General features: G+C 34.5%; 1 non-coding gene across 1 annotated transcript; it reads right to left on the bottom strand.

The window, feature by feature from the left end:
- Window positions 1–3894: 3894 nt before the first annotated feature.
- TRNAC-GCA (transfer RNA cysteine (anticodon GCA)) lies at window positions 3895–3966 on the bottom strand. The gene has a single exon. It is a non-coding gene; the product is annotated as a tRNA-Cys (tRNA).
- Between the last annotated feature and the right edge of the window lie 10333 nt (window positions 3967–14299).

The raw sequence follows: 14299 nt of genomic DNA, 5'->3' as shown, positions 1-14299 counted from the left end.
TCTAATTGAAGTATTCAGAAGATCCATACTAATATTATAAATGCGAAAGTAACTCTGTCTGTCTGTCTGTGTGTTACTCAATCACGCCTAAACTACTGAACCAATTTGCATGAACTTTGGTATGGAGATATTTCGATTCCCGAAAAAGGACATAGGCTACTTTTTATCCCGGGAAAATTACGCATAATGGGAAAATTAAGGTGGCGGACGAAGTCGCGGGTAAAAGCTAGTATTCCATAAAATTATATTACAAATCAGCGTAATAGGGTGTAGTAAAATTACAGAATAAAAGTTAGTATACAAACTGACTAGCGTTAGACTATTACTTCAGATTGATTTTACTAGATATAAGTAGAAGTTTGTAGATAGCAGTTACTGTTATACTCACACGCTTGTAAGATATTATTTTATGTACTTCCAATGTTTTACAACTCGAGATAGCACTCAATAATAAAATACAGGACTATGATAAGAGACATAAATAATGTATACCGGTTGTAAATAAGATTCCAGGGCAAAAAAGAAATCGGGTATGACATGAGACGCATATAGTAAAACCATATTCTCTAAACATACCTACTGTCAGCCGTGACGTCCAATGTAATTGAAATCAGCCATATAAATTAAGTTTATTCATAATTGCGCCGATTTTTAAGAGAACTATAATCCTACTGTTTTACCCTTTTAGCTGAAATTAAAAATCCATTAAATTTTTATCTAGCCTTCTCGGAAATCAAACTTGTGAACTAACTGTCACACTCACTACCACTATAACCATTGGAGCCAATATCATCACATCTCAGAAATTTACTTAACTGTACAAGCATCTTCATTCAATTACATTAAAACTCCTTTGTTCTGCATTAACATATACAGTTTCATTTAAATTAACTACCCTTTGAACTGAATAGATAATGGACATTACAATTTTATGACCCTCTCTCTCTCTCTTTTATAGGTATTCATAAAGATAAATTAATATAGCTTGATGCAATTATATTTACAACAAAAATCTATTACGAACCCATTTCAGGATGAAATAAGAGGACACCACGCCGGCCAAAGGGCGGTTGAGGATTTTAAGTTCCTTTAAAAACACTTATGAACTCAAGGTTTTCTCACAATGTTTTCTTTAATATTGTTAGTTAAATACTATTATTTATTCACATATAACTGTTCACCTTTCCGGCTGTGAAGTTCAGGGCTTAAACGTTATTTAATACTAGCTGACCCGCGCAACTTCGCTTGCGTCACATAAGAGAAAATGGGTCATAATTTCCCCCGTTTTTGTAACATTTTTTACTGGTACTCTGCTCCTATTGGTCTTAGCGTGATGATATGTAGCCTATAGCCTTCCTCGATAAATGGACTATCTAACACTGATATAATTTTTCAAATCAGACCAGTAGTTCCTGAGATTAGCGCGTTCAAACAAACAAACAAACAAACAAACAATCAAACAAACAAACAAACTCTTCAGCTTTATAATATTAGTATAGATTTCATATATTTCAAATATATTTTTATCATTTGTCGCCTTAGGTTTTGCTGAGACAATAACAGATGCTTCTAAATTGTTCGAAAATACATTTTTGCATTTATTACCACTGCATTTACATATTTACATTAGTAGCTCAACTAAAATACAAACTTCAAAACTAGGTGAAACAAACACTACAAGCTTTTAAGCTAAGTTTTGACATCTAATGCAAAACCTTGCCAAAGTTCCAAAACCTTTGTAATTCAAATATGAATTCATTAAAGTATTCCGACAATTTATTCAAAAGCAAAAGTTTAAGGTGTGTTGCACACAGTTTGGAGTGCAGCCAAGTCTCTAACAAGTTGACATAACCGCGAGTGTGCACATAGCATTAACTGTGATGTAAACAGCCCACTTGTGTATTCATTATGTGCAGAAACTACTATATAAGGCATGATTTTTTACTGTCTCTGTGGCGCAGTGGTTTAGGTTGCCACGCCGCTACCATTGCGTCATTGCATTGGTTTGATTCTCAACAATTATTTGTCGATCCATAGATAATTGTTTCGGGTCTGGTTGTACTTTGTGTCCGTTGTGCGTATAATTGTAAAAGTCCCCCGACAGAATAATTCTTAGTGCGGGAGTTGTCTTTTTTAAAAGAAAAGTCAAAATCATTTTCTTCCTAAACTGTCAGTATGTTCGTTGATCGAGCGCACTAGTAATCACAATGTTATATGGTACGATGTTGTCAATGTTAAGCAGTGTAATATTCAATAGACGTATGTAAACGACCGGCAACAGCGTAAAAGAGAAGGAAGCCTTGATATAAATGTTTGTTATCAAGCCTTCACTAAAGTCATATTACTTTGAGTAAATGTTATGACTCTTGTCTGAAGCTTTTAAAACCCATTTCGCAGTACTGAGGCGAAGTCAAACGTTTAGACTCTCAAAGCAGGGTCTTAGTTGATTAGTTCCATTTGGTTACTAAGTAAAGTAAGTAGGTAATTACAAATTCGTTTAGAAACAGACAGATGTCAAACTTGAATTTTTATTTGTTACGAAAATCATGGTCAAATTTTGCGTCTCATTACTGGGTTTTGCCTTCATACTACTTTCTTGTATGATACTCGGGAATTTTGGAGTGTGTCTGGGAGCATGTAGAATCCCCAACCCGCACTTGGATAGCGTTATGGACTCGAGGCCTATCCCCCTTCCTCGTTCGGGAGGAAACCCTTGCCCAGTAGTGGTACGGTAATGGATAAGTAAAAATTTTACCAGTATGCTCATCATCTATGCTACATCTGTACCATGCTTCTACCATCATTTCAGTCCCAACACCTCTAAATAATGTTTCTTTACTCAACTCGATAGTGGAACATTAAACTACCCTACTTTCAACTTGTGAATACATACTTAGCGCAATGTTTTGATTAACAAGTTAATATTAATGCGCAATCTTCACAATGCAGTACAGTGCAGTTTTACACTAACACTGTAAAAGATCGCGACTTTGTATATGTAATAGTATTACTTTACATACAAAAAATCGCGTCTTTTCCCTATAGGGGTAGTCAGAGAACGAACAACCCCATTACGATCTCTACAAACTTCTTTTGCTTCATTTAGTTCCATACATTTTGTCATACAGTACAGTATAAATAGCGTAAAAGTAAAAGTGTGTGGTAAATCCATATTATCATCATACATAGAGCCCATTTCTACTCATTCTCTTGGTGAACGCCTAATTTAATAAAAGCTTTTTCGTCTAAACTAATACAGACGAACTGAAAGTTGAAGAGAGAGGAGATACTTGAATACCGGGATTAAAAATGACTGCCTCCGTGGCGCAGTAGTTTAGGTCATCACGCCGCTACCATTGCGTCGGGAGGTCGTGGGTGCGATTCCCACACGGAACAATTATTTGTGCGATTTGTAAAAGTCCCCGCGACACAAGAGCAATTCTTATTGCGGAAATTGTCTTTAAAAAAAATAGACTTTTTTATTCATCAAAAAACGAGCCTGTTACACACTGACATAAGGTATTCACGAAAGAAGAGCCGCACAGATCAGCTAGTCTTAAAATGTACTTTCATTTAAACAACTTTTCTGACCATTTCTGTAAGTAATACTGCAGCAAGACTATTGTTGCGCCAGTCATATCTTACTGAACGTTATTAGGCTTTCCTTGATAAACAGACACTGAAATAAAAATAACGGTTAACCTAGAAAAGCCGGGTAGGAAACGGTAAAAGCTTGCAAAAGGCAATTTTGAACACAATGTGCAATTTTGTTTTGAAATATTTTATCTAACAAAATTCTTTTGAAAATACGAAAGCGATGTTATAGTATAATCGCAAAATATTTAGAAAATTAAATTCATATAAGAATGAATGGCCAAAAAAGAGCGTACCTACAGGGGACACCCGGGTTTGAACCGGGGACCTCTCGATCTGCAGTCCAATGCTCTACCACTGAGCTATATCCCCGCTGTGACCTCACTATCATAATATTCTCTATTATAACATTATTCTCGATGAAATAAAGAAGTCACCGCTAGCTACCACTACGCGCGGAGTCTGGGTTCGATTCCCATACACAAATATTTGTTTGTATGTTTGTAGAAGTGGTTGCGAAACAAGATAAACTCTTAGTAGGGGAGACATCTTTATAGTATAACAGATCTGATTTAAATGGTTTTCGCGGTTCTTTTATCTCCTATACATATTAAAATACTATTTTCAAGTAACAAACATACATCTATACATCCATTCCTACATTCTTGCACACTAGATTTAGCGAATACTTTGAATTTAAACTACTACTGTGATGATAAATGTGCATATGTATGTCAATATACACTATTGGTTAACGGATTAACAAGTGTAGGGATCATAAATCACTAACGACACTGTCTTCGAGTACATTGACGATGTTTGTATGAAAAATCGAACACCAAATATGCCGCATAGTAGATACTAGTCGAGATCCGTTTCGATTCATCAGCCTAGCCTTTCTTCCAAGTATGTTGAAGTCGGCTTCCAGTCTCAACAGATACAGCTGAATAACAGTATTTTACTAAGAGCGACTGCCTATCTGACTTCCACAACCCAGTTACCCTTCGGTAAGACTGGTTGTCAGACTTTCAAGCTTCTAACTACTGTCAAAGATCTTGTTTGTAAAATAAATTTTTACATGATTAATTTTATATTTAAATATAACCACATTAGAAGATGAAAACCGAACGGTTATGAAAAAGCAAAGTGTATAGGCAAAGTTGACGACAATATATCTGAACAGAGCCTATAGGAAATGAGGCCTAATTTATAACTGCAATTGAAATAAAATTAATTATAAAGTGAATTACATATTTAATACATTATTTAAATATCAGCAATTTTGACCAAAATACCGGCTGTTTTACAAAATTACTGATGTGGTCAGCTCTTTCATTTACACGTCACACCGAGCTTATCATCGCGGCCGTGTTATTGTATTATTTAACACAATATTCTCTTTATTGTGAACAAATTGTGATCCTGTATTAATCTGTACGTGTGAACTGTCACTCATTTAAATACATCCTTTGTGAAAACAGCCTCCACTACTTACGCTGTCTACTTATCTTAAACTCTCACCTCCGTAATTATTTATAGCTTAAAATAAAATAGCTTTTGTCCACAGCTCTGCCTGCGTTATTAAGAAGAGACTTATACCTATCCTTAATATTGAAAACAATTACGACGTACGTACATACACTCACGTTGATTATATTTATTAGTAGGGATTATTGCTACATTCTTCGGTGTTATTTCATGAATGTAATATGTTATTTAAATATTCTCTTTCAAAAGTTAGAGGATATTTTTGATGGAATTTGTAAGAAGCATCCATATTTTATACTTGAAATGATACAAAACAAAATGAAGGGATCTGGGTAACGCTACGAAGGAGACTTTAGCTAAAATATCAACTTATATGCTTCACTGAGCCACGTTTTTGTAAAATCGAAGATTGTGTTAGTTCAAATTTGAATTTGCTGAATTTGTCAAAAACAGATGGCGCATAGATTTCTATCAAGATTGGTAAAAACTAGATATTGGTAAAAAGTAAATGAAACATATTTTATGCGGGTTCTTTAATAAAGGATCTCCAAATCTAAAAGTCATGTCAAGTTTCAGAAAATATAGTTCACAATTTTTTTTATCTTAGGAAAACTTTCCAAGTTTTATATTTACAAAATAGTCTACGAAAACAATTTTCAAGTTTCTACAAAGGTTGAACAAAATGAACATCACTTACTGTTTTTCTAAAAAGATCATTAACACTCATATATCTCATCTAACACTCCCGCCAGCCGAGAACTACGTACCTAACTTATACATATACTGTACTTATGCTTTCTTTTACATGCCGCCATGCTCTGTAGACAACCGCCACGGCAAGCGTTGCTTAACCCACAGACCCAGTGACAATTGCAACTGGTTATGAGCGCCTCGTTTCAATAAAACAATCCATCGCCTTGCAATTCAAAAGCAACCGAGATCTATAAATAATAATAACCGGATCATCTGTAGCAGTGGCGTCAAATCATTCAAATCATTTCATATTCCTGCGACGGAATCCAATAAGCTCAGGTACAATAAATCGGTTCCGTCTCCCCGTCGTCGCCCCGTCGCCCCCGTGTCGCTCGGATGTGGAACTAGACAACGCAGATACGATCTTCGTTTGAAATAATGCTCTCTAAGGAAGTGTTAGTTCGTGTATTATTTGCAAAAGGTTCCTGTTTCATATTTTGTCTGAGATATAAGACATTTCGTGGCCTTCTACAATCGTAAGTTTTTAACTTGCTTCTGCTGGGCAAGTCTCATTTCGAAGTGAGAAAAGTTTTGTATTGACTATCCTTTAAATCTATCTTGTTCGGATTCTAATTAGGTAGACACAAACTCGCTTTCACCACTACTAAGAATCTATTAGATAGCTTGTCAAATGTCATGTCTGCTGTCACACTGACACTTAAATATTGGCAGTGAAACTAACCCTTAAGGTTAGTTTGAAAATACATCTAGGATGACAACAAAACAGCTACATCCTACTTCAAAACCATTGGGTTAAGAAAACAAATTGAAATGGAGTCTTATCATTATCAGCCTAGTCTTTCTTTCAACTATGTTGGAATCGGCTTCCAGTCTCAAATGAAGTTGAATTGTACACAATATATATGTACAGTATTTTACTTGAAGCGACTGCCCATCGGGCCTCAACATACGGATACCCTAAATGGAATCATATAATACACTTAAATCAGTTCATTACTTTAACAGAGCTTTTAAACACAATAGAAACAATACAAGTACTAAAACATAGTAACATATAAAACGTGCCATAACTGTAGTTTGAGATCGGATAAAGCAAGGGTCTCCTCTACAAATTAATCTATGTTGTATTGTCGCGCGCGATATTGTCGATTCAGCGGCGAGCATTGTCTCGCTGCCTCTACGCTCAGACTTCAGATTGATCTAGATATTATTTAACCTAGATCCGCTTCTCGTTACTAGGCTTAGACATGTATTGTTATTTCGTAATAAAACTTCAAATATACATACTAATAAATAATATAAATGCGAAACTTCCCGTCTTACACTTTTACGACTTACCCCTAAACTGCTATTCATAAAATTTGCATAGACATACATGTTTAAATAGGTACACGGTACATAGAATTATTTTCATTTAAGTGTTTAGTAGTTTTCATATTACAGTTATTTTTATACGTTACAATAGATTAGTTACTAGAGATAATTATAGTTTTAAACCCTCGAGCAATTTCCATACGAAATTCGTAGTCAGTTTGACCACGAATCGTTTACTCATTCTTATATAATTAGTACATTGACGCAACTAACCAAATGATGGTATGCGATTTACGTCCTATAGCTACCTTTGGTTTTAAAATAACTATTTAAAAAAAATTGTATAATATTTTTTAAGTATGCTGTAATCTCCTATAATTGAAGGAGCATTTTGTTAAAAATGTTGATTATGTGTATTCAGATGTGTAATGTATCCTTTGTTGGAGATTCATAACAATAAATAAATAAACTATTAATTTCCTTAAAGTACCTAATATCTATGCAATACTACCCTCAAATAATTCACACACAATAATCTTTTGTTACTAAACTGTTTACCACCGCTCACGTCTGTACGGCATAGGGAATGGCTATAACGGCCTATAGCCGTTTTATAGGCTATAACCATCAGTGCAAGCCGCCCGCGTAAAGCGAGACGTGGCTTGAATCGTAACAATCTATAAACACGCGAATCTCGTATGATACTTGCATTGTACGGTTTTGATTTGTGACTTTTTTGTACATTATTTTTGTGACCTTTTATGTATATTATCTAAATAGATCTTTGGATTTGTTGATTCGGAAGCCATATATTATGCCTGCGTTTTGTTTTGTTTGTTACATGATTATTAAGCCCCAAACCTACCCATACGTTGAAGGAAATAAGCCATTGCAGCGGCACCGTCATATCGCATTGATTATAGACAAAAGTTAAATTTATTTATTTTATTTTTTATTTGTTTTAAAAAAGAACACCCGCACCAAGAATTGCTCTTGTATGAGGTAGTCTTGTTTGTGTATAATTAGCCCTTGGCTTAGCAATTGGCTAGTTTTAATCAAACAGGTCGCCGCTTCCGAAACTTTGGCAGAAGAAAAAAATTGATACTGGATATATAACGCGAAATTTTAATTTGATGATTGTGGCATAGAGTGACCGTTCAGTTTCAAATATTAATCCTAAGCCTTTCTAAATAAAAATATTTAATCAATACGACTACCTATCGAACAACACGGCATTCATTTCGTTTTAAATAACGAAAAATATTTTTATGAAAAAACTAGGCATTGAATTTGTTTCCAGTATTTTCTAAATGAAACATTCGGGAGTTATTGAACAGTATGAATAGAACTATGAATGTAAAAAGTAATTGGGTCCGCAGTCAATGTCAATACGCATCCAATTACACGGAGTTGAATATTGGATGAAATTGTTGACAACTATATTGCAATACTCTATTGATATTAAACTTTAGTACAAAGCTAAAATACATGGAAAAAATACCAAACAGAAATATTTTCTTTTTGCTCAAAATTACAATTCTGCTACTGAAACAAATAAATGATTAACGTTACTTTTTCGTCAATTAGTTTTCGGGCAAATAAGGACTTTTTCATGCACAATTACACATATTGCGCATGACATTAAATACATGAAAAAACTTTGTAACATTTTAAGATTACGGGTCTTATCAGTTCGAAGCTTTGGCCACAGTGCGCGTCTATTTGTGTTGATGATAAAAGGCTCACAATACACGTCATTCTTTCGTAGAAATCATTATAATTTTACTAAATTTCTTTACTTTAAAATTCCTTAGCCACTTAGAATCTAAAAGCTATAGAAAAATTTCATCAAAATCTCATCAAGACTTCACGAATCATCTTCAACCGAACTTGAAATAATCTTAATTTTTTTTTCAATAAGAGGTCGCTCTTATACTCAAAACTCGGCTTTAGATAATCCTCTCATCCTCTCCAGCTTCCGACCCTCCGGCCCTCCCATTGAGGACCAAATTAAAGTTTTTTTGAGGGCCACGGAATTTTTTGAAAGGCTACCTTATCCTTTTAGTATAGGAAGTTCATTCTCTCGATGTTTGTTTGAAAAGCCCTATGTGGCTTTGAACTGGCGATTTTATTTTCCTTTAAAGATAATTCTTATGAAAATCTTTTCTCGCTATTAATTGCAATTATTACATTTTAATTATTGCTTTTCCGGCTGCATGGAGACATTAAACTCACGTTATACCCATTTCGTTCGTTTTATTGAAGCTAGCAACCACGATCGATGTCTGGCCGAAACGCCGAAAAAAACAAGATTAGTCAACTACAATTGTATTTATCCCCAAGCATTATAAGCCAATAGTCACGCAACACAAAAGTTATGACAGACAATCAAAGTTATTCCTTCATCCTTGCTGCACATTCTGTTATGCAAAAGCAGTGGTTTTCATCATTTTGTTCCATGAATCCGAAAGCCAATAACTAATATTCCGGGAAGTAGTTTGTGTTGTGAACTAGATCATTTGAGGTCGGGACTCGTCGTGCAAATACAGGGAATAATAACAGGAATTGTGTGCGGTCAATGGGCTATTAGAGCATTTGGTTGTTGATGTGTATTTCCTCTTTCATGCTACGTGAAATCGTGAATGTGAATGAATGATTGACAATTGAAGTTATTTCTCTACTAAATGTTAATTCAAAGAAATAATGGAAAGAGGTATCAAAGCCAAATGAACCAAATGTTTTAGTAGAAATAGTTATTTTTGGTTTCTCGCAAATACCTTCCTTCTCATTCAAAAATAAATTTGGACACAAAAATAAATATTGTTTTAATGTATGTATTATTTCTCTCTTAATCAAATAACTTAAGAGCCTCAAAACAAGTGTATGGGTCATTTAACTATATCCGGCCATTAAACTTCGAATACAATATAGAAAACCAATTAACATTCTAAATATCATACACACAAAGCTGCAGATAGAACCTTGTTAATCACAAAATCATTGTGAATCGTTATTACGTTATCCAATATTCGCTTTTTCCAACATGAAGTATGTCACTCAATATTTTGCAATTGGACACTACAACAGAACATTTGCAAACAAAACAATGATTTATTGCATACAATTGCAATGTTGTTTCACAATTTTGATATTCGATACTGCGATAGTATTTGAAGATCGAAGTGGATTGGAAACGTGGATTTGAGCTCTAGATTTGAATCAGATGTTTCAATAGTGTCTCAGATTACTTGGTTCTGGAACTGGGTTTATAGAATTTAGAATATTGATTTGTGAGATTCGTAGAAATCATGACTTAACTAGTGAACCTGTGTGATTCCGATTAGCTTGAGAGAGAGATTTAAGGCTAAGATCATGTTGGATCTTAGGGCTTAAATTATTATCTCCATGCTAAGTTATATTAAAATCGTTGGAGCGGTTTCCAGGTGTGATGAAAAGTGTTATAGACGGACTGTCGCATAATATTGGAATAGATATTATGCAGAAATTAACGCACATATGCAGTTAAACCTGGTTTGCTTGATATTTCGGTGCAGGTTACAAAAATCATAACCGAAGGTTTTCATAATGAAGCAGCCTCACTTTTCTTACTTAAATACTAAAATTGATATAGTTCCTAAAAGCTTTTGTCTAGGTAAAACACAACCCAATTACTTACAGAATATTTCACAAACGTCTAAAATACAGATGTTTCAAAAATCATTCCCTCACTTCGGGGATTTACTTTGTGAGATTACCGTCTTGACAGATCACTACAAATCAAGGATTTATATTAAAATATGACGATGAGTCTGCTGTCGTTAATATCAAAAATATTACCTCTAAGTACAAATTAAAAGTGAAAATGTTTTATATTTTGACAAGAAAGAAAGCTTCTTAGTAATACACCAATGACCCAGTAACTTAAAATTTGTATTAACATAAATTTTGTAGGTAAAACACATAAAAATACCTTTAAAGTGACTGATTGTAATGGTGAGGTTGATATCATTGACACGGAAAATTATGTTAATAAGATACATACAGTTTTACAGCTTTTGCCTTCATTAACATTGTTCATGAATATAATTAAAGAAGTTCCTCAAGACATCTCGACAAAATGTCAAATCATATTGAAATATTGGGCTTGAACTGGGTAACTATAAATCAGTATTCAAAATGAATGAATGTTCGCCGGCCGATATTCATGTTATGGCGTCCAGTTTCATAGAAATTTGCCAACTGGTCTTTGTTTATAGTGTCCAAGTGTGTGCCCAAACAAATACACTCTCTATTTATCTTAACGAAAAACCGTTTTTGTTTCCTGTTACTATGGACGAAAATACGCAAGCATAACACACAAGTTTATAGTAAAAACTTGATCCACACATAGTAAACAGGCCATTATCACCGCTGTGGGTCACCTAACGCAGTGGCGGCACATAAACACTCCCCTCGAATATGAGCGGAGCTTATAAAACGATAGTATTCCACTGTGAATCGCTCGCAGGTTATGTTGAGATGAAGCGTAGGGTTTGTAGCTGAGTGTTTGCAAAGAATTTTACCTCAAGTCAAAGGTTAACAAGAGTTTGCTTTCAAATGACCATCGTAAAAAAAAACAAAAAAAAAAGAACAGGACACGGTAATTAAATGCATTCTATCTCAGCTGATAGTTACGTCCCAGAGTAATTATTTACGTGAATTTTGGCGTTAGGCTTTGAAACTGTAAAATCAACCAATTTATGAAAAATACTCAATACATAAAATATTCACCAAGCAACTTCTCTGAATTCCTATGCAATGATATGATATTGGAACTAGTCTACTGCAAGAGAGCTGTATCACCTTAAACGCATTTATCTTCAAAGGTATAGAAATAATGAGTGAGCTACAAACAGTTTGTCTAATACAAACACAATCTTAAAAGATGCTGAGAAATCCGATCTTAATAGCGGTAATAAAGCGAACAAAATTGCCTATAAAATATGACGCTCCTTTGCGATGGGCCGCGTATGAGAGGAGGGAGGAAGGGGGTGGATGGACCACTGCAAAGTTATTAAATTACTGTTGTGCTTTGAATTGATTTCAATACCATATGAAAAGAGAAGAGAACTGTAGCTCGATTTTCTACTACGATCAACTACCGACAACCGGCTTGTCAACCAGAAATTTTGTATGAAAATCCGATCAGCGCCCCTAACGGGCGACGTAGAAACTATTTTGACAGTATATTTTGAATGTAAAATTTTCGATACTCGACAGTACCGAATATAAAGGATCGCGCTACTGCTTACCGAGTATTATGCTCCTATGCAGGTGACCGGGAGTTTGAGAAAGGCAGCATACAAAAGCCATTATGTGGCAGTTATGTGTGTATTAGATGTTGATAACTAGTTCAACATATTAATAGTATTTATAGTTCTTACGTTGAAGGAAAACATTGAAATAGTGATCAAAGTTTGCGTGCGTTAATTCTTCTTGTGCGTTAAACGCAAAATCTCCAACGTATACTTGGCCAGTGTGGTGGAATCTGGGCCCTACTTCTCCCTTATCACAGGACAACATATTTGCTCAGCAATGGGAAAAGTGTTTTTTTAATCAATTTATTTTAGTTATCTATATTTTTTTTTAGGAAGTAAAGATTGGATTTGAAAAATACTCCCTACAGAAGCAAATTAATTTGCATAAAAACGAGTAAAGCTATGAAACAAATCTAGTTGTGAAATAATTTGAATTGAAAATTGTAATTAAGTATTAAATTGTAGCAATTTATTTGTGAATACGTAATAAGTAATTATGTGCTTCAAAGGGACTATTTACGTAAAGATCTTTATTTTTATTGCCCACTTTGTTTATTGTTGTATTGTGAAATTCATGGAACTGTTGGTTTATAATTATTTGCTAAATTGAGGTCGGTTTAAATGAGTAGATTTTTTATTATTGGACAATATTGTCCGAATTCTGTAGGAAAAGTTAATTTTAAATTATGAGTCTACACACTAAAGTTGTACTGTCGAGGACTTGATAACGATGCCTACCCATTACCGAAAATAATATTTTGAAATAAATAATTGCCATCAACGTCGACATTTATTTTGTCAGCGTATCGGTGACTTCATTGTTCGAATTAATTAAGTAATTGTAACAAATTGCGATACTGCACCTGCACTGCGATATTACATCATGAGATGGGTAGGTTTTTTGAGCAATAACAGAGCATTACGGGAGAAGACCTTTGCCCAGCAGTGAGACAGTAATGGGTTAAATTTATACAGATAATACAGAGCATTTTAAATCTCTATGCACCTAAATTAATAATAATATAATATGCGTATTAATTTAGGTGCATAAACAGAAATCAACGAACACCACTGACTACAATTACAATCCTCATACAATCAACCTTAATATATATTTTATGAAAACTTTCAAAAAGGGATTTTAGTTTGATCATAAATTCATAATAGATTCACTGATAGAGTTAACGGATCAAAGCGTGCCGACATCCGGACAGTAATCGAGTTATATCCGGCACACGTGACACGTTTCAACCGTACCGGGTATTGTGATACTCGGTACACGTGTGAATAATTCACTTGTTAATCGTTTTGGAATTGTAAAGAATTAGCAGTAGTTATAATTACTGATTGGAGGGCAAGTTAAATTGTGGGTAATTTTCGAAGACCTTTGACAATCGTTAAAAGTAGTCAGAAGCTTGAAAGTCTGACAACTGGTCTTACCGAAGGGTATCGTGTTATAACTCAGGCAACTAGGTTATTTAGGTCCGATAGGCAAACGCTCCATGTAAAATACTGGCACTGGCCAGTCTTACCGAATGCAGCTGGCATTCGGTAAGACTGGCCAGCTCCAACATAGTTGAAAGAAAGGCTAGGCTCATATACCAAGTCATAAAATCTAAAGAAAAGATAGTAGGTATTCATATGCAATGAAGATGATTTTCATTTTCCACGTCTTTCTTTCTTCCTTCTCTATTCCTTATTTTACCACTACCATTAACACGCTATAACTATAGCTTATCCAGTTTTTACTACAGCCACTTAATCCCATCACTAGGGCACCTAGCACGCCTTACAATCAACAGGGCACAATAAAACATGTTATGATATCACATAAAGTGCGAGTACATTTCTCTGTTCGAGTCGAGTTTAATTTTAATGTGTCGTAAAATAAC

The sequence above is a fragment of the Anticarsia gemmatalis genome, chromosome 4, assembly GCF_050436995.1.
Source record: "Anticarsia gemmatalis isolate Benzon Research Colony breed Stoneville strain chromosome 4, ilAntGemm2 primary, whole genome shotgun sequence".
NCBI classification, from domain to species: domain Eukaryota; kingdom Metazoa; phylum Arthropoda; class Insecta; order Lepidoptera; family Erebidae; genus Anticarsia; species Anticarsia gemmatalis.
This window is presented reverse-complemented; position numbering and strand designations above follow the sequence as displayed.